Source organism: Pristiophorus japonicus, chromosome 20 (assembly GCF_044704955.1).
Source record: "Pristiophorus japonicus isolate sPriJap1 chromosome 20, sPriJap1.hap1, whole genome shotgun sequence".
NCBI lineage: Eukaryota > Metazoa > Chordata > Chondrichthyes > Pristiophoridae > Pristiophorus > Pristiophorus japonicus.
Genome location: NC_091996.1, coordinates 75,427,652 through 75,453,646, shown reverse-complemented (window position 1 = coordinate 75,453,646; position 25,995 = coordinate 75,427,652). Strand labels below are relative to the sequence as shown.

Sequence of the window (25,995 nt, the reverse complement as noted above, 5' to 3'; positions counted from 1 at the left end):
GTTACTTACTATAAAGAAAAAAGAAAAAGAAAAAGAACTTACCAATCAGCAGCCAATCACTTACCCCCTTGGCTGTGACATCACCTTTCGATTTCTTTCTACTTATTTTTTGCCTTCTCTCTCTGCTGCAGCTTCACTGGCTGGGCTCAGCGATTTCCCGCTCCACCTCCCGACAACACTGCTGCTCCCCGGACTGACGGGCCTTTTGTAGGCCTCAACAATCTCCCGCTCCCCGATTGTGACTGATGGGCCTTTATAGGCCTCTCCTCTGAACTTCCGAGCCTCAGCGATCTCCCGCTCCCCAACTGTGACTGATAGGCCTTTATAGGCCTCTCCTCCAAACTCCCTCCCATCAGCCATCTCCCGCTCTCCGACTGTGACTGATGGGAGTTCGGAGATGATCTATATAAAGGCCCGAGCCTCAACGATCTCCCGTGGCCGCAGCAGATGGCCAGTGTGATCCTTGAGGAGAATTACCAGAAGCATGATTACACATATTGAATTATTTTAGAAAAGGTGTAGTGCCAGAGGACTGGCAGATAGCCAACGTTATTCCGATATTTTAGAAAGGAGACACAATATTTGCAGGGATCGATAGACCAGTCAGCTTAACATCGGTAGTAGGAAAAATAATGGAATCCCTACCATCAGAAAAAATAGAAAAACATCAAGAATCCAAAAATATAATAATGCATAGTCAACATGGATTTCAAAAAGGAAATAGAAACAGAGAATGCTGGAAATCTCAGCGGGTCAGGCAGCATCTATGGAGAAACAGGATGAATGGTTCAGGTCGATGATCCTTTGTCACAACTGGCGAATGTTCAACAAGAACACATTCTTAAGAAGCACTGAGAGGGGGAGGGGAAGAAAGAACAAAAGGGAAGGGCTGTGATAGGGTGGGAGGCAGGAGAGATTAGAGAGACAAAAGGAATGATGGGCCGACTTGAAATGGTCATGGCCGGAGTTCGAGAAAGGTCAGAGAGGCCAGAGTGTTGGGGATAAAAACCAGAGCAGACCACAGCATACGGCCACAGTGTGATCTCCTGGACTAGTTTCCATCACCTGGGTGGGTCGGAGAGGGACTGCATACGGCCAGTGAGATCCCCTGGACTAGTTTCCATCGCCTGGGTGGGTCGGAGGGGAATTTTCCCAGATTTTTTCACCAATTGGCCTGGGTTTTTAAATCTGTTTTTTTGCCTCTCCCAGGAGATCGCACGGCTCTGGGCGAGGAGAACTCTGCTGTGTGACATCACAGGTAAGTGATTGTGGACTAAGTTTTTCTTTATCAACATCTAGCATATAACTAAATTTTTAAAACTAACTTTTATTTGTTTAACTAACTTAATAAACTATATAGGGTAAATACTTGATTAACTAATTAATTAAATAACTAATGGGAAAACGTGTTGCTGCTGCAATATGTGGGAGCTTCTGGACATTTTGGGCCAGGGCGACTACATCTGCGGTAAGTGTCTGCGGCTCAACGAACTTCGGCTCCGAGTTGAGGACCGGAGTCCGAGCTACAGTTATTGTGAGACATCAGGAGGGAGAAAGTTACCTGGACTTTTTGTTCCAGGAGGCAACCACACACTCTAGATTAAATACTTTAGAATTGACACGTGGTCAGGGACAGGAGGGTGTGACTGAGAGTGAAGCAGGTAAGGGGATCCAGGAGGTAGTATTGCAGGAGTCTCAGTCCCTGCACTTGTCCAATAGATTTGAGGTTCTTGCAACCCTTGAGGACAAGTGTACAAACTGTGGTGTGGACAAGCAGACTGACCAAGGCACTGTGGTGCAGAAAGCCATTCAAGTGCGGGCAGTAAAGAGGCAGGTGGTTGTAGTAGGGGACAGTATAGTTAGGGGGAATAGATAGGGTTCTCTGCAGCCGAGAGCGTGCGTCCCGAAGGCTGTGTTGCCTACCTGGTGTCTCCCCCGGGCTGGAGAAGAACTGGGAGTGGGAGGGGGAGGATCCAGTTGTCGTGGTACACGTAGGTACCAATGACATCGGTAGGACTAAGAAAGAGGTTCTGCCCCATCTGTGACAAAGTCTGTGGCTCTCGTATTGGACTGTTCAGCCACCAAAGAACTCACTTCAGGAGTGGAAGCAAGTCTTCTTCCATTCCGAGGAACTGCCGATGATGATGCCTTAGTGAGACCGCACCTGGAGTATTGTGCACAGTTTTGGTCTCCTTACCCAAGAAAGGATATACTTGCCATACAGGGAGTGCAGCAAAGGTTCACCAGACTGATTCCTGGGATGGCAGGACTGTCATATGAGGAGAGATTGGGTCGACTGTATTCACTAGAGTTTAGATGAATGAGGGGATCTCATTGAAACTTATAAAATTCTGATTGGGTTGGACAGACTGGATGTGGGGAGGATGTTTCCCTGGCTGGGAAATCTAGAACAAGGTGTCACAGTCTCAGGATACGGGATAGGAAATTTAGGACTGAGATGAGGAGAAATTCTTTCACTCAGAGGGTGGCAAACCTGTGGAATTCTCTACCACAGAGGGATGTGGAGGCCAAGTCACTGAATATATTTAAGAGGGAGATAGATAGATTTCTAGATTGGAGTGTGGGCAGGTAGAGCAGGAACGGCGAGGTTGGGGCGCAGGAACAGCGAGAGATTGCAGAGCGACGTGATCGGGGCCCAGGAAGGGCGTGAGTTCGGGGCCCAGAAAAGGCGTGGGCCCAGGGGCAGCATGGGCCAGCCCACACTGCGATACGTGTGTTTTCACTAGGTCCATGCAGCAGAGCTGGTCTCCAGTTGTCTTGGTTAACCCTTGCCATTGGACCAAGACCTAGCTCTGTCAAGCCCGTGTGGTGGCTGATGTACAATGGTCACCATGTGGATATCTGAACGGAATATATGGAATTAAGGACAGTAAGGTAAACGGGATATATGAAAATGTATAAGCCATGGAAGAATAGCTGGGAGAATGTCAGATTGCAAATAGTGCAACATCAGCATAACTAACAGTCTGTCTCAAGGTTTCAAGTCACTAATCCTGCCAATAACATCTAATTGTAACATAAAATAAATCTGCAGAATTGCAAGGTCTCAATTAGTAGTCACACCATTAGATTGGAACATTTAGAGGCAATGCTTGAGCTTTCAAGAAAAACATCTCATATAGATTGACTAATGAGTGGCTGAGTTAGACTGTCAATCCATTTGTATTTTGTTATCTGATTTCTAAACTGTATAACTGTTAACGCTTTACGATGTAACTTCACCTATCCGTAGGGAGTGTGTACGCTCTATCCAGAGAGTATATCTTCTGTCTGATAGGTCTTACTGGCCGGTAATAAAGACTGCTTTGTTCAAAGCACAAGAGGTATTCGACTCAGTAATTTTACTGAACCAGATTGAGGTAAAAGAATCCAGGAATTTACATTTGGTGTCAGAAGTGGGATCTCAACGGACGACTGCCGAAAACTTGCAAATTAAGAGCCAGACTAGCCTTGGACGAGACGAGGGGAAAGTGGCCACTGGAGTGAGTATGATTTCAATACTGCTCCAGTTTCCCCCGGTTTCAAAAGTCTGAGGAAAGTTTAGCCACTCGCTGGTTCTCAGGTAGTGTCTGAACGAGATCCAGGACAATCTGGTGAATACCTTTCAAACTTAGAATAGGGATAGAGATAGGGAAATTGTGCGGTGACGCAAACCAAGCGGCGACTTGGAAAGATAGGTTATAGTTAGAGCTAGATAGGGATAGATGATCAATCATGGATCCAAAAAATTAATAGGAAAGAAAAGAGACTCTAGTGAATGTCTGTTTAAATGAGAAATGCTTCTGTGATTTTTACTGAAAAAAAAAGCCGGGGAGTTGTGGTTTGTTTTATCTCAAACAGAATGAAAGTTTGTTTTAACCCTTCGTAGTGTTGTCCTGTATGTGGGAAGTTTAAGAGTGTGAACCTTATTGAATTACGTATATTCGGATGTTAAGTTACGGAGCCAGGAAATGCACAAAGGATAGGTTTGTTGAAAAAAAGAGAAAAAAATTACATGGTCCCGGTGGTTTAAAAAAAAACGAAAAACTTGTTGAAAGAAAACAAACATTCAGAGAAGGCACAGCAAAACAACTGAGATGGATTCAAAAGGATTTAAAAAAAAAATTATATTAAATAACACGACCTTGAGGCTGGAACAATTGAGATAACGAAAAGCAGTCCACAGCCTACGTGCCAGACTTCTCTCTAGTTATAAAAAAAAGTTACGTACTAAATAGGTGCTGAAAGAAAAAAATGTTCTGAGATTTTAAATTATGAAAAAAATTCCACTGCAGTAAAATAAATCACTCCTGTCCAGTTGGCAGAAAAACTCCATTAAATTAGGGCTTTCATTGACTGATTGAATTTAAACTGCGCAGTAACGCGAAAGGATAGGGAAATTTGGAAACTGAAAGAAATTAATTGAGGCTCATGAGATCAAAATTAGAAAATTAGGCTCACAGGGAATAAAATGGGGATTTAAATAGAGGATAGGTGTTCAACTCAGGTACGACGTCGACCTTGTATATCACTTGGCCCGTCTAGGCTCTGATTGAATTTAAAAACCCCCGCAACTCGGAAGGTAGGGCCGACGCGAACGCGCAGACGCACAAACAACGCGAGACGCGCAGCGGTGCGAGCGTGCGGCCGAGAGGAGAAGGGCCGAAGCGAACGCGCAGGAAAACGAACGCGCAGTACATAAACGCGCAGTGACGCCGACGCGTAGTGATGCAGAGGCGCAGCAACGCGAATCGCGAAAGTCAGTGCTAATGTCAGTAAGTCTTAAGTGTTTAGAGTTTTAAGTAAAGTTTTAAGTATCCTAAATCGCACGGCGACGCGAACCGCGCGGCGACGCGGGTAAGTGTTAGAAGTCCTTGTTTATCTTTTAAAGTTTTAAGTATCTTAGCTCGCGCGGCGATGCGAGCCATGGGTCGACGCGGATTGCGTGGCGACGTGAACTGCGAGGCAATGCGGATTGCGCGGCGACGTGAACTGCGAGGCGACGTGGGAGTTTTAAGTATCGCGCGGCGACGTGAACCGCGCGGCGACGCGGGTAAGTGTTAGCATTAGTAAAGTTTGGTTATTTGGAGTTAGTTAAAGTCAGTGTTAGTTTCTGTAAAGTCTGTGTCTATTTTTAAGTTTGTTTAAATTGCACGACGACACGAACGCGTAGCGACACAGTAATACGAGGAGCAGCGTGAAAATGGGTAATCAGTTAGACAAAACCACGGATGCGGATAGTCCACTACAAAAGTTATGTGAGGAATTCCCTGAAAGAGCTGAAGACTTTAGAAAATTATCAGGAGCCCTGAATAAATTATTAGGGGATGACCAGTGGCCTCTAGGTGACACTAGAACCGTAGCGGTAGCAAAAAGAGCACAGGGATTAATTTGGAGAAGGGGACGAGGAAAAGGGGATAAAAATTTAATTGCAACCTGGCGACATTATTGTCAGAAATTAAAAGATGCATCACTTCTAGCGAGTTGGCAAACAAATGCTATTAAATTAGGACTTTCATTGACAGAGGGAACACATGTTAAAACTGTAGACGTCTTAAAGAAAGAATGTGCGCACGAGAAACTTGCTAAGAGATCCTCTGGGACCTCTGAGAAAGGTATTGATCAACTACGAGTTAAAATGGCTGGCATTGTGTTAACTGAGGCTGATGATGAAATTGATGAGTGGCCACTGACTCAGCGCCCAACGGCACCTCCCGCACCCCCTGGCCTCTTGCTCCAGTCCTCTTCCCAACACCCTCCACCTAACACTCCAGTAAAAAGAGGAGTTAAAAATAACCCCATACTACTAAAGCAACAAACCCGAACTGACTACTCATCCTCTGATAGCGATTCGGATCCCCAGTTTACAAGCAATATAGCCGAAAGGACCAGATCTCACACTCGAAAGGGCAGAACTATATCTCGACATCACAAACAGTCCCGTAAATTTTCTAGTCAATCTACCAGTTCAAGTTGTGAAAGACATAGCAAACACCCCCGCCGATCGAGACGCAGAACTGTCAAGCAGTCAGACAGCTCTGAAACATCCTCCGGCCTAGAAATGATTTCCAAGATCCCAAAGTCCCGACACCAATTCCCTGTCAGACCAATGCCAAGCCCTGATGCACAACAAGCTGCAGACCACCTCTATATTAGATGTCTGTGATCTTCAAACAACTATTTGATTGCTCACGCTATCCGGACAGATGGAGAGGACAGTTAGATATTATTGGCAGGAAAAGAAAGGGGAGGGGGGAGGTGCGCCCCCAACCCGGGTCAAGACTGAATATGTGACTAGAAAGGAAGAGCCATCTCGGGAGGAAGGATCAATAGAACCGTAGTGTTGCATACAGGATTGGATGGATAAGCAAGGATACAGTTATACTAAACAACCAAACGGCCCGAGCCCTGCTAATAAACCTCCCTATTGTCCCCGGCATGGTATGGGAAGAGGCCGGGACTGGGTAAGAGGAATTGACTGTTTTAATTGTGGGCAGGAAGGACATTGGAATAAAAATTGCCCCTACCGTCAGCATGGAAAAGGAAGAGGAGGATGATGAGGGGGGCAAGGGGGGAGAGGAGGATCTTACACTAACTTCTCCCAGAACAACCCCTTTGGTCAATTGTCCCCCAATTGACTACGCAGCTTGATTGTACAGGGATCCTCCCCGGACGACGAACCCATTCTGAATGAGTGGCAACCCTTTTTGATAGATATGGGAGCCTTCATGTCTTCTGTACAATCAAAGCTTAAACTCCCTGCCTCTACTGAAACACAGGAACTTTCATGATTCCTGGGACAAATCTCGACATTCCCAGTGTCAGAACCGGTTAAAATGGGTTACCAGGAAGAATCGGTGGAACATCGAGTTGTTATCACAACCAATCTGGACTGTAACTTGATGGCTAGAGACCTCCTTTGCAAATTCCAGTTGCATTTGGAGTATGGAGATTATTGTAAAACAGGAAACCCTTAAGCGGCAGTATTATACCACTAGAACCCCTCAGTGGTGGTCTCTGGACCTGCCACAGGCACCCTATCACGTGACCCTAGCATACGATCCCAGTGGAAAGAATCCGGACCTGCAGAACTTTTATCAGGATCACGAAGGGGAAGTGAAGGGAATTCTATTAAGGGCTAGAGTGACTGAACTGGAAAGAGAGGCAGATTTTGTGGAAGTGGATAAGAATCTGTGGAAACAGCCCCCAACAATAGCACCGCATATTGCTCGTGAAGTATTAGCCCCTCACCATGCTAAAGATTTGGGAATTATGGTACGCAAGGCCATAGATGAGGCTGACCCTACCAGCCGGGATGTGCAAATCGTAAAACATGGCCGAACAGTCCAATTTCATGGGGACCCCGAGAAGGTCTTAAGGACTCTACAGCATCATACTGGCTCCGGCATACCTGACTATGTGGATCCTCATGTGTGGGCAGAGAACCCCTCCCAAGTGGGTTATACGCCCATTGATCCGATTGAGATCCCAGTGCAGGGCAATCCGACAGAACCCACTGAAATCACAGGCAATCCTAAACTGACCTTTCGGCACTGTACTGCAATTAATCCGGCCTGTTTTCTTACTGAGCCACCCCAAGATGAGGAAGAACCCAGTCATGATTGTTTATGTATGTTGACGGAAGTACTTCTATTAATCCAGAAGATACACGAATCTCAGGATACGCCATAGTAAACCAGAAGAATCAGGTCTTGGAATCTGCCGCTTTTGAAACCGCCTATTTGCTCAACAAGCTGAACTATTCGCCCTCACCCAAGCCTGTATCTTGGCCAAAGATCTCAAAGTCAATATCTATACTGACTCTAGGTATGTCTTTGGGGTGGTCCATGATTTCGGACAATTATGGAAAAATAGGGGATTCCTAACCTCACAGGGGAATGAGATATCTCAATCAGTTAGTATCTGATTGTTACAAGCCCTCATGTTCCCCAAACACATTGCCATTGTCAAATGTACCGCCCATACTACTGGAAATTCTCTGGTTGATATAGGGAATCGTTGTCCTGACCAAGAGGCCAAACAGGCCTCTCGTGACCAACAGATGGTAGTGCCCAAAATTATGAGTCAGACTAAAAATCCTGCGAAGGATAAGTTAGCCTCGGAAAAACCAATGCCAACCATCCAAGATGTTATAAAAGCACAGGAGGACGCTCCTGAAAAAGATAAACTGTTGTGGAAATATTATGCATGTATTTATGACAATGTTTCTAAACTCTGGACCACTCCCGCGGAACAGACTTGCATGTCTGACGAGTTGGCTTCATGGGTTATAGAATGTCTGCATTTTGCTACTCATTGTGGAGCAAGGGCAACAAGTGATACGCTTTTGGCTACTTGGTGGCACCCTAGACTCCAGGCGCTCACCCAGAATATCAGTAGTCGTTGCCTGGTTGGAAAGCAACATAATCCAGGGAAGGGAGTCCCCTGTGATTGGGGTAAAATTCCCCTACCCGAAGGTCCCTTTGAGACATTTCAGTTGGACTACATTGAGTTGCAAAAAGTTCAGTGTTACAAATATGTGTTAGTAATAGTAGATGTGTTTAGCAGATGGATTGAAGCCTACCCTAACCTGGACAATAAGACTCAGACTGTTGTTAAGGTGTTAATGAGGGAAATTGTTCCTAGATATGAGATCTCAGCTAGACTGATGACCACCTATGTTCTTTCTCTGACTCAGGCTCTGCGACTAGTTCACAACCAGGTTCAAGATGCTCACCTCGACCTCCCAGTTTTACCCGAATTGTCCCTCGTGGCACCAGGGAAGTATGGATTCGGAAGGGATTAGAGCCACAATGGGAGGGGCCTTTTTAGGTGTCACTCACTACCCCCACTGCAGCCAAGGTTGAGGGGAAAAGTGCCTGGGTTCACCTGCACCACTGCAAGCTCATCACCATTTAAACAAATTTTGCTGGTTAGTCTAATTCCTGTTTCTGGTCCAGATCTCTTCTTCCCCATAGCTGAACAAGGCAGTTGAAGGAGGATCAGTTTGAACTTTTACCCGTAAGACAGCCAAATACACTGACGGAGACCTGAAGAAGGGAAACGGGAAAACAGAACTCTTTATCAGCTAAATAATTGGACTATTTATAAGATGAGACTGTGTCTGTATGCCACTGTCTGCATAATAGTGTTGATATATGACAGTTTTGGCGCACGGGAAGGAAGACAAAGGCGAGAGCTCCATGTAAACACCTTTTTACATACATATCCCTATACATTCCAAAGGGGGAATTCCTTTGCGCACCGTTCCACTGACCCTAACTGAGACTGTTAGATGGATTCAAAGAAACGATATTGGAACAGGTAGCTAACCACACTGCTGAGGCTCTGGAGGGCATCACAGCTGAAATGGTAGCGATAAGGACCGTAGCATTACAAAACCGAATGGCCCTCGATTACCTGTTAGCTGAGAAAGGGGGAACGTGTGCCCTGATAGGATCTCAATGTTGCACTTACATTCCTGATAGTTCAGAAAACATAACCCACCTTGCCGATCACATAAGGAGGGAGGTGAAGAAGTTATCCACACCAGCAAAAGAACTTAGCAGGTTTGATTGGTTTCTGGGTGGATCTTGGAGATCCTATCTAATACATGGGGCATTGTTCTCATCGTAATAATAATTACCTGCTGTTTGATTGTTGGTTGCCTTAACCTCTGCTGTAAAGTAATGATGACAAGGTTAGCAGACCCTCTTGTGGTCAAGGGTTCCCGGGTTATGATCCAACAAACTAGAGAACTACTCAACAATGCAATACTCCTAGAATGATCCTAAATGTTATCATAGAATGATAAAAGGGGGGGATGTGGATATCTGAACGGAATATATGGAATTAAGGACAGTAAGGTAAACGGGATATATGAAAATGTATAAGCCATGGAAGAATAGCTGGGAGAATGTCAGATTGCAAATAGTGCAACATCAGCATAGCTAACAGTCTATCTCAAGGTTTCAAGTCACTAATCCTGCCAATAACATCTAATTGTAACATAAAATAAATCTGCAGAATTGCAAGGTCTCAATTAGTAGTCACACCATTAGATTGGAACATTTAGAGGCAATGCTTGAGCTTTCAAGAAAAACATCTCATATAGATTGACTAATGAGTGGCTGAGTTAGACTGTCAATCCATTTGTATTTTGTTATCTGATTTCTAAACTGTATAACTGTTAACGCTTTACGATGTAACTTCACCTATCCGTAGGGAGTGTGTACGCTCTATCCAGAGAGTATATCTTCTGTCTGATAGGTCTTACTGGCCGGTAATAAAGACTGCTTTGTTCAAAGCACAAGAGGTATTCGACTCAGTAATTTTACTGAACCAGATTGAGGTAAAAGAATCCAGGAATTTACAACCACACGTTAAAAAAATCCACGCACAGGCATCTTCCACCCTTTAGGATGTAGTTCTGGACCTGGAATATTAGGTCCTTCATTAAAACACCTGTGAACTCATCCCTTTTTGGCGTGGAAACAAGTCATCCTCGATTCAAGGGACCGCCTAAGATGAAGGAGGAGATAGATTTCTAGAAAAAAAAAGACATTAAGGGGTATGGGGAAAAAGCAGGAATATGGTGTTGAGGTAGAGGATCAGCAATGATCGTATTGAAACATAGAAATTTACAGCGCAGAAGGTGGCCATTTCGGCCCATCATGTCTGCGCCAGCCTACAAAGAGCCGCACAGCCAAGGTTACATATAAACCTATGAACATTGATGGAAAGGCAAAGAGCACCCAGCCCAACTCATACAACTGCGACACCCCTTATACTGAAACATTCTACACTCCACCCCAACCGAAGCCATGTGATCTCCTGGCAGAAGCAAAAACCAGATAAAAACCCAGGCCAATTTAGGGAGAAAAACATTCTGGGAAAATTCTTCTCCAACCCATCCAAGCAATCGAAATTAGTCCAGGAGATCACCCTGGCCGTATTCTATTCCCTGTAGTACTTATTATATCTGCTCCGTCCAATAAAAGGTCATCCAGTCTAATCCCAATTACCAGCTCTAGGTCTAAATGGCGGTGCAAACTCGAATGGCCTATTACTGCTCATATTTTCTATGTTAGTCTAGATCGGGTGAGATTGGTGGAATAATGACCAGCCGCCATTGGAGAGAAAGAGAAAAGAAACATAAGATGGGGGGAGGGGAGGCAACCAAAGATGGGCAGCGATTATGGTCTGAAATTGTTGAACTCGATGTTGAGTTCAGAAAGCTGTAAAGTGCCTAAACGAAAGATGAGGTGATGTTCCTCGAGTTTGTGTTGAGCTTCATTGGAACAGTGTAGGAGGCCGAAGACGGGCAGGTCAGAGTGGGAGTGGAGCGGAGAATTAAAGTGACAGGTGACCGGAAGCTCGGGGTCACGCTTACGGACTGAACGGAGGTGTTCCGCAACGTGGTCACCCAATCTGCACTTGGACTCCTGAACGGAGAGGAGACCACAAGAGGAGACTGCTGCCTGACCCGCTGAGATTTCCAGCATTTTCTGTTTTTAGTTCAGATTCCAGCATCCGCAGTATTTGGCTTTTGTTTCAGAAAGGAACGTCTTGCTTGACCAACCTCATTGAATTCTTGAAAGGGCTAAAAGAGAGATAATGCAAGGTAATGCAGTAGATAAAGTTCTTCTGGATTTCAAAAAGGCCTCAATAAGGTCCCATATTATTGACTAATGAATAAGGTCAGAGCATGCGGAGTCAGGGGACAAGTGGCGGAAAGGATCGCTGGCTGGCTGCAAGGCAGAAACTATTGTTGCACTCAGTGTGGCAGCGAGTTCCACATTCTCAACACTCGGAGTAAAGAAATTACTCTGAAATTCTTTATTTGACCTGTTAGTGGCAATCTTGTATTGCTCCATTCTTGTTCTGATTCATCCATAAGTGGAAACAATTTCTCCACATGTATCCTATCAAACCCCTTCATATCTATCAGGGCTCCTCTTAGTCTCTTTTCCAGAGAAAAGTACACCATCCTCCTCAATCCTGCCAGAGAGGTGCATCCTCAATTCTGCTAACATTCTTGCAAATCTTTTCAGCATTTCGTCCAATGCTTCAATATCCTTTTTGTAGTGTGGAGACCACAGTGGTCGTACTGTGATCGGTTCCATATAAATTTAACATTACCTCCCTGCTTTTGCATTATATGTGTCGAGAAATGAACCCCACTACTTTCTTTGCACTCTATGGTTTTATCAACTTGTGTTGCTACTTTGTGATTTATGCGTCTGCATTCTCAAATCTCTTTGCTCCTCTATGCCATTTAGTTTCTTACCTTCTAAAAAGGTACAAGGGACTTCTTTATTCCTCATACTAAAATGAACCAACTCCTATTTCAATACCCTGCGTTCTGTTCCCCATTTATCTGCCCAGTCTGAAGCCCATTTATGTCTTCCTGTATTCTGGTGCAGGCCCCCACATTATTAGGTGAACCACCCAATTCATTGTCACCATAAATAAGACTGGTCCCTGCAGCACAGATCCCTGCCACTTCTCACTTTCTGCCAGTCCGAGAAACATTCTTAAACTTCTCGACTCCGATTTCTGTTTTGTAACCATCCTTTCCGCCCACTCTGTTACCGGACCTTTGACTCCACACGGCTTGACCTTGGTCATCTTGTAGACCATACTTACTGCAGACACAGTGGTGGAGGGGGTGGAAACCGAGAGCTGTGGCAGGGGCACTGATGAAGTAGACTTCACTGTCCCATGTGGTTTGAGGCATCACTCGTAGTATTTTTCACCTCCTTGCACCTTTTTAAAAAAAAAGTTACCAGCTTATTTAATCCTTTAACATCCTCTCGTAAAAGGACACAAACAATGAGGCCTCATCAGTTTACCTCAGAATAACAGGACTGAACGAACTCTAATTAGAAAGCAGAGTTAGGAAACATTGTATTGGACTATCCGTGCACTGTTATCACCGCGCATGCGGTGCTGTTATTGTTGAATTCCGCAGCAACTCAGCATTTCACAGCATCCCGAAGGACAGGCTACGAGGTGCTGCTGTTGTCACACCCTAACTACACTTTTCGCCGTGCGCCTGCAGTAAACCCTGCTGTTTTTGTTCCTACCAGCTCCACTAGAGAAATAGAGGACCCAGACCAGCACGACTGTCTGTCAACAGTGGAGATGGCTACCATGCCTAGACCAGATTTGCTTACGGAACCAATGGACAATCCCGATCTCATTCTTTATACAGATGGGTCGTCTCACAGACCATCAGACAATTTGCTCCTGGCAGGCTATGCTATTGTGAACCCATATGAAATTGTTGAGGCATTTGCCTTGCCCCCCGGAACCTCGGCACAGGCAGCTGAATTGTTCGCCCTAACTAGAGCATGTATATTAGCTAAAAATCAATCTGCTAATATATATACCGATTCAAGATATGCATTTGGTGTAGTCCATGATTTTGGACAACTATGGAAAAACAGAGGCTTCATCACCTCTGGCGGGAAGCATATTAAGCACTCACAATTAGTGCTTAACCTGATAGATGCCATTCAATTGCCAAAAAGGGTTGCTGTTATTAAATGCGCAGCCCACACAACTGGTGAAGATGAAGTATCAATAGGAAATAGGAGGGCCGACGAGGCGGCCCGACGAGCCGCTTTGGAACAGACGTGCTGCCTACAGGCAGCCTCAGTCTCCCCTCTGCCAACACTGAGCGCCCAACAACTTGAAATAGCACAGCAACAAGTTACAGTGCAGGAAAGAAAAACATGGGAGAAACAAGGATGTTTTTTAAAAAATAATATCTGGACCCATCCTGACGGACGAACTGTATGTCCCAGGTCTTTGTTTTTGCCCTTGTCTCGCCTAGCTCATGGTCAGGCTCACATGGGCAAAGGAGGGATGATACATGCTATCAATGCGCAATGGTATGCACCAGGAATAACAGTAATAATTGAGAAAATTGCTAAAACCTGCCAAATTTGCCAACAAAACAATAGAGGAAAGACGCCTGCAAATTATGACCATCTACCCCAACCAAGCATGCCCTTTGAAAATTTGCAAATTGATTTTGTCCACATGCCTCCAGTATTAGGCTTTAAGTATCTATTAGTAATAGTAGATATGTTTACAAGGTGGGTAGAGGCATATGCAACAAGGAAGGATGATGCCCGAACAGTAGTGAAGATCCTATTTAAAGAAATAGTGCCAAGATATGGGATACCTATGGGAATCAACAGTGACAGAGGAACACATTTTACAGGAAAAATAGTGCAGAATCTAGCCGAAGCGCTAGGTTTCCAGTGGAAATTGCACATACCGTATCAACCTCAGTCCTCAGGCATGGTGGAAAGAGTCAATGGAGTGATAAAGTCCACCCTTACTAAAGTATGTCAAGAAACAGGACTAAAATGGCCAGATGCCCTTCCATTGGTACTATATACCATAAGAAACCAAAAGAACCGAAATACTGGTTTGACACCCCATGAAGCCTTATTAGGAAGGCCAATGCCTACTGGTGTGAAACCGCCACTAGGAGCAGAAAAGGTAGCATTAATTTGGAATGACGAAAAGTCGCTAAAATATGCTCAGGCCATGTGTGAAATAGCGAGAAGCCTGCATGAGCGAATAAAACAGACCCAAGTACCTCCGTCAGAGGGAAACATGCACCCTTTCAGGCCGGGAGAGCAAGTATTAGTGAAAACTCTAAACAAGGAATCTTTTTCTCCTAGGTGGAAGGGACCATATCAGATAATCCTCACAACAAGAACCGCCCTGAAACTGGAAAAACATCCAAATTGGATACACGCCACCCGATGTAAATACTACCTTCCAGACGAAACACAGCAAGAAGAAGAAATACCGAGCTAGGGCGGACACACCCCGAAAAGAACTGTACTCATCCCCTTTTGTTTCTACCGAGACAGGCTGGACTAAGAGCATAATACCCCGAAGTATCAAGCTAGATGTCAGAACTTGCCTGTATACCAATTTGGGTCTTTATCTTGTAGATCACTGTTACTATTGTACTAGTAAGCTATTATTTTAACGAATTGGTTCAGGAGCATTATAGAAGAAAACAAAGGGAGGAAGATGAGGAAGGACTCCTGGCAAAACTATCAGGGGACACTGGGTATGTTAATCCTTCTGGCAGTGGGAAGAGTTAAAACAGAAGAAAGGTTTATAAAAGAAGGTAAAATATGGAAAGGAGAAATGGCCTGGGGCACGATTGACAAAGCAGGACAGCAGGACACTTATGTATGTTCGGAAAAAGAGGATTGCAAAGTGGGGAACTTCACAGTAAGGTGTGAGGCCTGCGGAATAGGGGTGGACCCAAGATCAGGGGAAGTGAAAATAACCAGTGAGGAAGGATTTAACATAACCTTGAAATGGAAGGTACATATGACATGCCTGACCAGCAAGGAAATAGCTGAGAGCCAAGAAACTAATGGCACGTTTTGTGACCCCGAAGAAGATTGTCATTTTAAAATAGAAAACAGAGGATGGGTAAAGTGCATGAACCGTACAAAAATACTACATGGGGGAACCTATATTAAACAGTGGACACATAATAAAAATAGGCATTCCCCCAGAGATCCGGGCCATTTAAAACGGATATTGACCACCTGCATATCGGTAGTAAGATCCCCAGGTATAGTAAATTTAACCATACAAATCCTATATCCGCTAAGGGAGAGGGATGGTTGCAACACGACCAGTGTTGGAGTCACACTGGACCGATCCTTGAGAAAAAAGCGAGACGTGCTGGGAACTGTATTAGGTGGGGTAGGAGTAGGAATGGGAGCCTTGAACACAATAGATATAGAGACCCTGCAAAACAAAATCCAGGTTGTAGGAGGACTAATAGGAGAAAGTATAGAGTTGAGAAACGCGTGGGATGAAGGGCTACAGCAACTACAGGTATCTGGCTACATAACAGACAAAATGACGTGGAGGCAAAGTAAAGAAATAGAAAAGGAAATCGAAAACCTGATGAAGGAACAGAAAGGGGTAAATTGGTACACCAGCTGCATGTTTAAGGAGACTATCAGACAGTTATTGAGAGCCGAGTTAGAAAGGAAAATACTATCTTTCCACGCTGAGACCTGGGAAAGATTACTGGGAATCAATAAGTTTCCAGATCTTGCCCTCAAACCTCAAGAAAAATACACTAGCTGTGATATAGACGGATGTAATATCACAATGGAAATAATAAGTATGACTAAGAAGGAAATTTGGTGTCAGTATCAAGTAATACCCCAATTATTCGGACAGAACTTTTGGTATCCAAAATTTAAAGGGGACTGGGTCGATGAAAGGAATCTAACACATCATGACAGGGGATGTGTTAAATGGCCATTCGGGATGGTTTGTCCTTACCGAACCGCCATCCACGAACCATGTTCTTTACAGCACTCGACAGGAATATGCAAGTGGGAACTAAAACAAGCTAATGACACAGAGGTCTCAGAGATAGGCCAAAACGAAGTTTGCCTAACAGGAAATAAACCCGTCTACTTAGACGGGATTTTATATATACCTCCTATTAATATTTGTGTGAAAGGAGTTTACACTCTATATAACCCAGAAGAAAAAAGAACTTATACTTTTGGACAGTGGAAAAATGTGGAGAAGTATTTAACGGTGCACAGAATTGAACCATTACCACCTACAATTAATTTAACCCGACTGCATAATTTAATACAAAATGACAAAGAAATAGAAAAGGCATTGTCCAAGCGGGGCAGAGATATTCACCAATTTGAGATAGAAATGAGTTTTAAAAAGGGACAATTAGTACGAATAGCAAACACAGTTACCTCTATAACAGCGCATCACTGGTGGGATATATTCCTAGGCTGGTCCCCCAGGGCAACAGCGGTATTAAAACTGGCAATACACCCGATAGTAGTACTTGGTGTAATTTTGCTGATTCTGCTGCTAATTGTCTGTGGAATGGGGCTGAAAGTAAGATCCCTGTTAGGACAAGTAATGAACCTAGTAGAAAAAATAGAGCAGAAAAATGTGATCGTGAAAGGAAGGTTAAACAGAATAGAGGGACAGTTAGATGACTATAATGAAAAAGAATGTTTAGAGATGAGACCTTACCCCGAGGGGTATGAGCCTCCCTTTTCTTTCTAAGAAGGAAAGCATGTTGATCATTAAAGATAAAAGATCAACAAGGAGGGAGTTGTGGAAGAACTTTAGTTCACGATATAGGAAGGGGTTAAATTTCTCTCTTCCTTTTAGTAAGTTTAATTCTGTGCTGAGACTGCAGAATCCTGCAAGGCCAGAAAATACTTGATGTCTCTTCTTTGTTAGAAAAGAACAGATAACATGAAAGCTGTACATCTGGTATTTGTATATGTTAAGATACCCCCATTGCCTGGACAAACTGATTTCTCTGATAAGAGGGGCTTTTAGTGATGATCTTGCTGACCCTCGAAAAGATTGAATAATGACGTGACAAGATACTGTTGGGCTGTGTAAACTGACCTTTGTGCCCTGTTTAGAATTGGTAATGTTCCTGAATAATGTAGGTGTCAATTGTAGAGATAAAATTCCTTTTTTTTCTGTATAAAGATGGAACAAGTTTCTATAGAATTTCAGAGTATTGCCTTGGTAAGGACCAAGCATCTCTCCGAGATATCTCGCCTGTACATATTAAAAGAATCTCTTGAAGCAAGACTCTGAAATCTCCGCTTGAGTTACTTTAACTTAGAAATTTCCTCGACAATGATCATGGCTGATCATGCAATTTCAGTACCCCACTCCTGCCTTCTCTCCATACCCCCCGATCCCTTTAGCCGTAAGGGCCACATTTAACTCCCTTTAAAATATATCCAACAAACTAGACTCAACAACTTTCTGTGATGGAGAATTCCACAGGTTCACAATTCTCTGGGTGAAAAAGTTTCTCATCTCGGTCCTAAATGGCTTACCCCTTATTCTTAGACTGTGATCCCTGGTCCTGGACTTCCCCAACATCAGGAATATTCTTCCTGCATCTAACCTGTCCAATCCCGTCAGAATATTATATGTTTCTATGAGATCTCTCATTCTTCTAAATTCCAGTGAATATAATCCTAGTCGATCCAATCTTCGTCATATGTCAGTCCTGCCATCCCAGAATCAGTCTGGTGAACCTTCGCTGCACTCCTTCAATAGCAAGAATGTCCTTCCTCAGATTAGGAGACCAAAACTGCACACAATACTCCAGGTGTGGTCTCACCAAGGCCTGTATAACTGAAGCAAGACCTCCCTGCTCCTATACTCAAATCCTCTCACTATGAAGGCCAACATGCCATTTGCTTTCTTAACTGCCTGCTGTACCTGCGTACCTAATTTCAATGACTGATGCACCTTGACACCCAGGTCTCGTTGCACCTCCCCTTTTACTAATCTACCACCATTCAGATAATAATCTGCCTTCCTGTTTTTGCCACCAAAGTGGATAACCTCACATTTACCCACATTATACTGCATCTGCCATGCATTTGCCCACTCACATCCTTGTAAATCTCCTCTGTAACCTCTCCAGTGTAATTACATCCTTCCTGTAATGTGGTGACTAGAACTGCATGCAGTACTCCAGCTGTGGCCTAACTAGTGTTTTATACAGTTCAAACATAACCTCCCTGCTCTTGTATTCTATGCCTCAGCTAATAAAGGCAAGTATTCTGTATGCCTTCTTAATTACCTTATCTGCCTGGCCTGTTACCTTCAGGGATCTGTGGACCTGCACTCCAAGGTTCCTTTGTTCCTCTACACTTCAGTGTTCTACTATTTAATGTGTATTCCCTTTCCTTGTTAGCCCTCCCCTATTGCATTACCTCACACTTCTCCGGATTGAATTCCATTGCAACTGTTCTGCCCACCTGACCAGCTGATTGATATCTTCCTGCAGTCTGCATCTTTCTTCTTCATTATCAACCACACAGCCGATTTTAGTATCATCTGCAAACTTCTTAATCATACCCTCTATCTTCAAGTCCAAATCATATGAAGGAGGGAGTTTACAAAAGCCAAGTTTCTCCCCGCTGTGAATGGTGCGATATTTTTTCAGGCTGTGTAACTGGTTAAAGCTCTTTCCACAGTCAGTGCACTGGAACATTCTCACTCGGGTGTGTGTGTCTCGGGGCTTTTCCAATTACACTGATGTTTGAAATCTTTTTCCAGACAGAACAGACAAACATTTCTCCTTCCACATTGAAAGGCCGCTGATATTCAGGTCCTGATGAATGGAGTAACTCTGTCAGATCTTGACAATGTTGGGTTTGAGTTTCCCGTCTGTAACGCCTTCCCTTCCAATACCCTGTAAAAGGAGTTTACATAGAATGAGAGCAGTCAGCGTTTGCCCTGGGGCATTGAGTTGATGTTGGGTTTGAGTTTGCGGCCTGTAAATGCTGCCCTTCTCACAGCCTGGAACAGCACTTTACAAAAGCCCTGACTGAGTCCAGGATAGAAATTCACAACATTCTCTCCTCCTGGTTCCTGGCCCAGGGAAAGGCCGCGCATGCGCCCTGCTGCCCCTGCCCCAGCAAGATGGCGGCCGTTCCCCAGCCTGTCACCGGGAGAAAGCCCCGCAGCTGCTCCTCCCTCAGGGGCCCCGCTCGGGGCAAAGGCCGGAGCCGGAAGTTGATGTTCCGGGCCTGAGGCCCACAGCGGGTGTGTGTGAGGCGGATAATGTAGAGTTTGCTATGGGGCCTGGACCACACTCTGTATGAAGCCTGCGGTCCCCCCCGGGGTTTATTAACCCGCTCCCTCTGCCCATCTCTCACCTGCTGCCCGTCTGACCGACCGCACATGCTCAGCTCATACTGCAAGGTGGAGTGACGGAAATAGAAACATAGAAATTAGGTGCAGGAGCAGCCCATTCGGCCCATCGAGCCTGCACTGCCATTCAGTAAGATCATGGCTGATCATTCAACCTCCATACCCCTTGATCCCTTTGGCCGTAGGGGCCATGTCGAACTCCCTTTTGAATATATCTAACAAACTGGCCTCAACAATGTTCTGCGGTAGAGAATTCCACAGGTTAAACCACTTTGAGTGATGAAGTTTCTCCTCATCTCGGTCCTAAATGGCTTACCCCTTATTCTTAGACTGTGACCCCTGGTTCTGGAACTCCCCAGCATCGGGAGCATTCTTCCTGCCTCTAACCTGTTCAATTCCGTCAGAATTTTATATGTTTCTATGAGATGCCCTCATTCTTCTAAACTCCAGTAAATACAAGCCCAGTTGATCCAGTTTCTCCTCATAGGTCAGTCCTACAATCCCAGGAATCAGTCTGGTGAACCTTTGCTGTACTCCCTTAAATCGCAAGAACGTCCTTCCTCAGATTAGGAGACCAAAACTGAACACAATATTCTAGGTGTGGTCTCACCAAGGCTCTGTACAACTGCAGTAAGACCTCCCTACTCCTATACTCAAATCCTATCGCTATGAAGGCCAACATGCCATTTGCTTTCTTAACTGCCTGCTGTACCTGCATGCCTACTTGCAATGACTGATGTACCATGACACCCAGGTCTCGTTGCACCTCCCCTTTTCCTAATCTGTCACCATTCAGATAATATTCTGTCTTTGTGTATTTGCCACCAAAGTGGATAACCTCACATTTATCCACATTATACTGCAGCTGCCATGCATTTGCCCACTCACCTAACCTGTCCAAGTCACCCTGCAGCCTCTTAGCATCCTCCTCACAGCTCACACCGCCACCCAGTTTAGTGTCATCTGCAAATTTGGAGATATTACATTAGGTAGAATGGGGGCGAGGCTGGAGGACCGAGCGGGTGGTTGGTCCTCCAACCAGAGAGAGTGTGAGGGGCGGGGCTTGCTGCATCCAGTGGGTGGGGCTGAGCCCGGATCTGCTTCATTGGCTGAAACTCTGGCCCATGGTTTTAGCTGATTTCTCTCAAACTCCAAGAGGGAACTGGACCCAAACATTACACCATCTGGGAATGGAATGGATTCAGTCAGGACACACAGTATTTCAGCAAATAACACCGTGCGGTGAGAAAGGAAATGCAGTGGGTGTTATGTCGGTGGATTGTCTGAAGGTGTTTGATAAGCTGCCGGACCGGAGGCTCACGGTATTAAAGGGAGTGGGGCTGTGTGGAGAGGAAGTTGGTTAAAGGGCAGAAAACAGAGAGTTGCGGTTCATGGAGGTTCTTCAGACTGGAGGGATGTAAATTGTGGTGTCCCCAGGGTCATCATCATCATAGGCGGTCCCTCGTATCAAGGATGACTTGCTTCCACGCCAAAAAGGGATGAGTTCACAGGTGTTTCAATGAAGGAACTAATATTCCAGATCCCGAACTACATTCTGAAGGGTGGAAGATGCCTGTGCATGGATTTTTTTTTTTTTTTTTTTTAAATAATAAACGTGTGGTGGCTGTTGCACACCAGCCACCACACGGGTTTGGCAGAGCTAGGTCTTGGGCCAGTGGAAAGGATTAACCAGGATGACTGGAGATCAGCTCTGCTGCATGGAACTAGTGTGCACACAATTGCAGTGTGGGCTGGCCCGTGCTACCCCTGGGCCCCGATCACGTCCCTCTACATTCTCTCGCCGCTCCTGCACCCAGACCTCGCTCTCCTGCTGTACCTGCCCACGCTCCAATCACTGACCTGCACCTTGATGACGTCCAATCCAGTCGCCCTCTTCACTGACATCGCCCTCCTTCAGCAGCTCGCGCTGTGCCTTGCAATAGAATGCCACCACGCTGCTCCAGGGGCTGCCACATTGCTCCAGGCCCCCACTCGCCACTCTTTTTATGGCCCCGACCTGCCACTGCCAACAAACACTCCCAGGGCAGGTACAGCACGGGTTAGATACAGAGTAAAGCTCCCTCTACACTGTCCCATCAAACACTCCCAGGGCAGGTACAGGGGGTTAGATACAGAGTAAAGCTCCCTCTACACTGTCCCATCAAACACTCCCAGGGCAGGTACAGCACGGGTTAGATACAGAGTAAAGCTCCCTCTACACTGTCCCATCAAACACTCCCAGGGCAGGTACAGCACGGGTTAGATACAGAGTAAAGCTCCCTCTACACTGTCCCATCAAACACTCCCAGGGCAGGTACAGCACGGGTTAGATACAGAGTAAAGCTCCCTCTACACTGTCCCATCAAACACTCCCAGGGCAGGTACAGCACGGGTTAGATACAGAGTAAAGCTCCCTCTGCACTGTCCCATCAAATACTAAACCCAGCCCATAATGAGCAGGCCTCAGGGAGGTTGGTTGTAGGCACTGCAGTGATGTCATAAAGCAGGGCCATTCAGCCCAGCTGGTCCTCTTCATGTCCCTTTAAAGGAGGAAGAGTTGGGACATCCTGTCTCAACACACATTCCCCCTGTTCATACTGAGAATCCCCAGGGAAGGGCCAAGGCCCAGAGCCCAGAGTGTGGAACACAACCCAGGGGGAAAGAGGAGTAAATCATGGAGTCAAGATTGAGGGACACCAAGCCTCAGTTTTAGAGCCTGTAGACTTCAGGAGGGGAAGAGTGAGTTCAGTAGTTTTAGGATCCAGGGAGGGAACAAGGCACATTGCACAAATTCTACCCTCCTCACCTGAAGGTGCTGACTCCAGCTGGGTTCAGTTCTACACTCACTGGTTCCCCTCCCTCTCCTCCCCTGAAGGTGCTGACTCCGGCTGGGTTCAGTTCTACACTCACCAGTTTCTCTCCAATATGTGATCCATGTGCCTAATCTCCATGTGTGAACCTCGACAGTGAGTGTCGACGGGCTATTCCACTATTATCACCTGAGGCCTCACACGTGCATTTCCCAGCAGGGTCACTGGATTCTCCTCCCAATGGCTCAGTAGGTAAAGGCACCGTCCATTGAAACTGAGTGATAGGAACAGGAGGGGCCCAGGATTAATCCCATCTGTATATCCTCCCTTCTAATACCATGTAAAAGCAGTTTACAAAAATCACTCAAGTAGGAACATGGGAACAGGAATAGGCCATTCAGCCCTGTGAGCCTGTTCTACCATTCAGTTAGATTGTGGCTGATCTGTATCTTAACCCCATCTACTTGCCTTGGTTCCATCACCCTTAATACACTTGCCCAAGAAGAATCTATCAATCTCAGTTTTGGAATTTCCAATCGGCTCCCAGCCTCAGTTTTATGCTTAAAGTGCCCTTTAACAACATAAGAAATAAGAGCAGGAGTAGGCTAAACAGCTCCTTGAGCCTGCTCAGCCATTTAATAAGATCATGGCTGATCTGATCATGGATTCGAGCTCCACTTCCCTGCCCACTCCCCATAACCCTTATCGCTCAAAAATCTGTCTGTCTCCTCCTTAAATATATTCAATGACCCAGCCTCCACAGCTCTCTGGGGCAGAGAATTCCATAGATTTACAACCCTCAGAAGAAATTCCTCCTCATCTCCATTTTAAATGGGCGGCCTCTTATTCTGAGACTATGTCCCCTAGTTTTAGTTTCCCCCATGTGTGGAAATATCCTTTCTGCATCCACCCGTCGAGCCCCCTCAGTATGTTAGAAGTTTCAATAAGATCATCTCTCATTCTTATGAACTCCAATGTGTATAGGCTCAACCTATCTTCATAAGTCAACCCCCTCATCTCCGCAATCAACCTAGTGAACATTAACTGAACAACCTCCAATGCAAGTATATCCTTCCTTAAATACGGAGACCAAAACTGGACACAGTATTCCAGGTGTGGCCACACCAATACCCTGTACAGTTGGAGCAGGACTTCTCTGCTTTTATACTCTATCCCTCTTGCAATAAAGGCCAATATTCCATTTGCCTTCCTGATTACTTGCTGTACCTGTATACGAACATTTTGTGTTTCTCAGCCCCGAATATAGAAACATAGAAAATAGGTGCAGGAGTAGGCCTTTCAGCCCTTTGAGCCTGCACTACCATTTAATAAGATCATGGCTGATCATTCACCTCAGTACGCCTTTCCTGCTTTCTCTCCATACCCCTTGATCAATTTAGCCGTAAGGGCCATATCTAACTCCCTCTTGAATATATCCAACAAACTGGCATCAACAACTCTCTGCAGTAGAGAATTCCACAGGTTAACAACTCTGTGAAGAAGTTTCTCCTCATCTCAGTCCTAAATGGCTTACCTCTTATCCTTAGACTGTGAGCCCTGGTTCTGGACTTCCCCAACATCGGGAACATTCTTCCTGCATCTAACCTGTCCAGTCCCGTCAGAATTTTATATGTATCTATGAGATCCCCTCTCATCCTTCCAAACTCCAGTGAATACAGGCCCAGTCAATCCAGTCTCTCCTCGTATGTCAGTCCTGCCATCCCGGAAATCAGTCTGGTGGACCTTTGTTGCACTCCCTCAATAGCAAGAATGTCCTTCCTCAGATTAGGAGACCAAAACTGAACACAATATTCCAGGTGAGGCCTCAGCAAGGCCCTGTACAACTGCAGTAAGACCACCCTGCTCCTATACTCAAATCCCCTAGCTATGAAGGCCAACATACCATTTACCTTCTTCACCACCTGCTGTACCTGCATGCCAACTTTCAATGACTGATGTACCATGACACCCAGGTCTCATTGCAGCTCCCCTCTTCCTAAATCTGCCACCATTCAGATAATATTCTGCCTTCGTGTTTTTGCCACCAAAGTGCATAACCTCACATTTATCTGCCATGCATCTGCCCACTCACCTAACCTGTCCAAGTCACCCTGCAGCCTCTTAGCATCCTCCTCACACTGCCACCCAGCTTAGTGTGATCTGAAAACTTGGAGATATTACACTCAATTCCTTCATCTAAATCATTGATGTATATTGTAAATAGCTGGGGTCCCAGCACTGAGCCCTGCGGCACCCCACTAGTCACTGCCTGCCATTCTGAAAAGGACCCATTTATCCCGACTCTGTTTCCTGTCTGCCAACCAGTTCTCTATCCATGTCAATACATTACCCCCAATACCATGTGCTTTAATTTTGCACACCAATCTCTTGTGGGACCTTGTCAAAAGCCTTTGAAAGTCCAAATACACCACATCCACTGGTTCTCCCTTGTCCACTCTACTAGTTACATCCTCAAAAAATTCTAGAAGATTTGTCAAGCATGATTTCCCTTTCATAAATCCATGCTGACTTGGACCGATCCCGTCATTGCTTTCCAAATGCGTTGCTATTTCATCTTTAATAATTGATTCAAACATTTTCCCCACTACTGATGTCAGGCTAACTGGTCTATAATTACCCGCTTTCTCTCTCCCTCCCTCCTTTTTTAAAAAAGTGGTGTTACATTAGCTACCCTCCAGTCCATAGGAACTGATCCAGAGTCGATAGACTGTTGGAAAATGATCACCAATGCATCCACTATTTCTAGGGCCACTTCCTTAAGTACTCTGGGATGCAGACTATCAGGCCCCAGGGATTTATCGGCCTTCAATCCCATCAATTTCCCTAACACAATTTCCTGACTAATAAGTATTTCCTTCAGTTCCTCCTTCTTGCTCGACCCTTGGTCTCCTAGTATTTCCGGAAGGTTATTTGTGTCTTCCTTCGAAGACAGAACCAAAGTATTTGTTCAATTGGTCTGCCATTTCTTTGTTCCCCATTATAAATTCACCTGATTCTGACTGCAAGGGACGTATGTTTGTCTTCACTAATCTTTTTCTCTTCACATATCTATAGAAGCTTTTGCAGTCAGTTTTTAATGTTCCCAGCAAGCTTCCTCTCATACTCTATTTTCCCCCTCCTAAATTAAACCTTTTGTCCTCCTCTGCTGAATTCTAAATTTCCCCAGTCCTCAGGTTTGTTGCTTTTTCTGGCTAATTTATATGCCTCTTCCTTGGATTCAACACTATCCTTAATTTTCCTTGTTAGCCACGGTTGAGCCACCTTCCCAGTTTTATTTTTACTCCAGAATGGGATGTACAATTGTTGAAGTTCATCCATGCGATCTTTAAATGTCTGCCATTGCCTATCCACCATCAACCCTTTAAGTATCATTCGCCAGTCTATTCTAGCCAATTTATGTATTCAGAGACTCAGCATC

The 25,995-nt window shown here is 45.1% G+C and overlaps 1 pseudogene; it reads left to right on the top strand.

Annotated features, from left to right (window-relative positions):
• The window catches only part of LOC139232775 (zinc finger protein 229-like), a 103,395-nt pseudogene that overhangs the window by 27,494 nt on the left and 49,906 nt on the right, over positions 1–25,995 (top strand).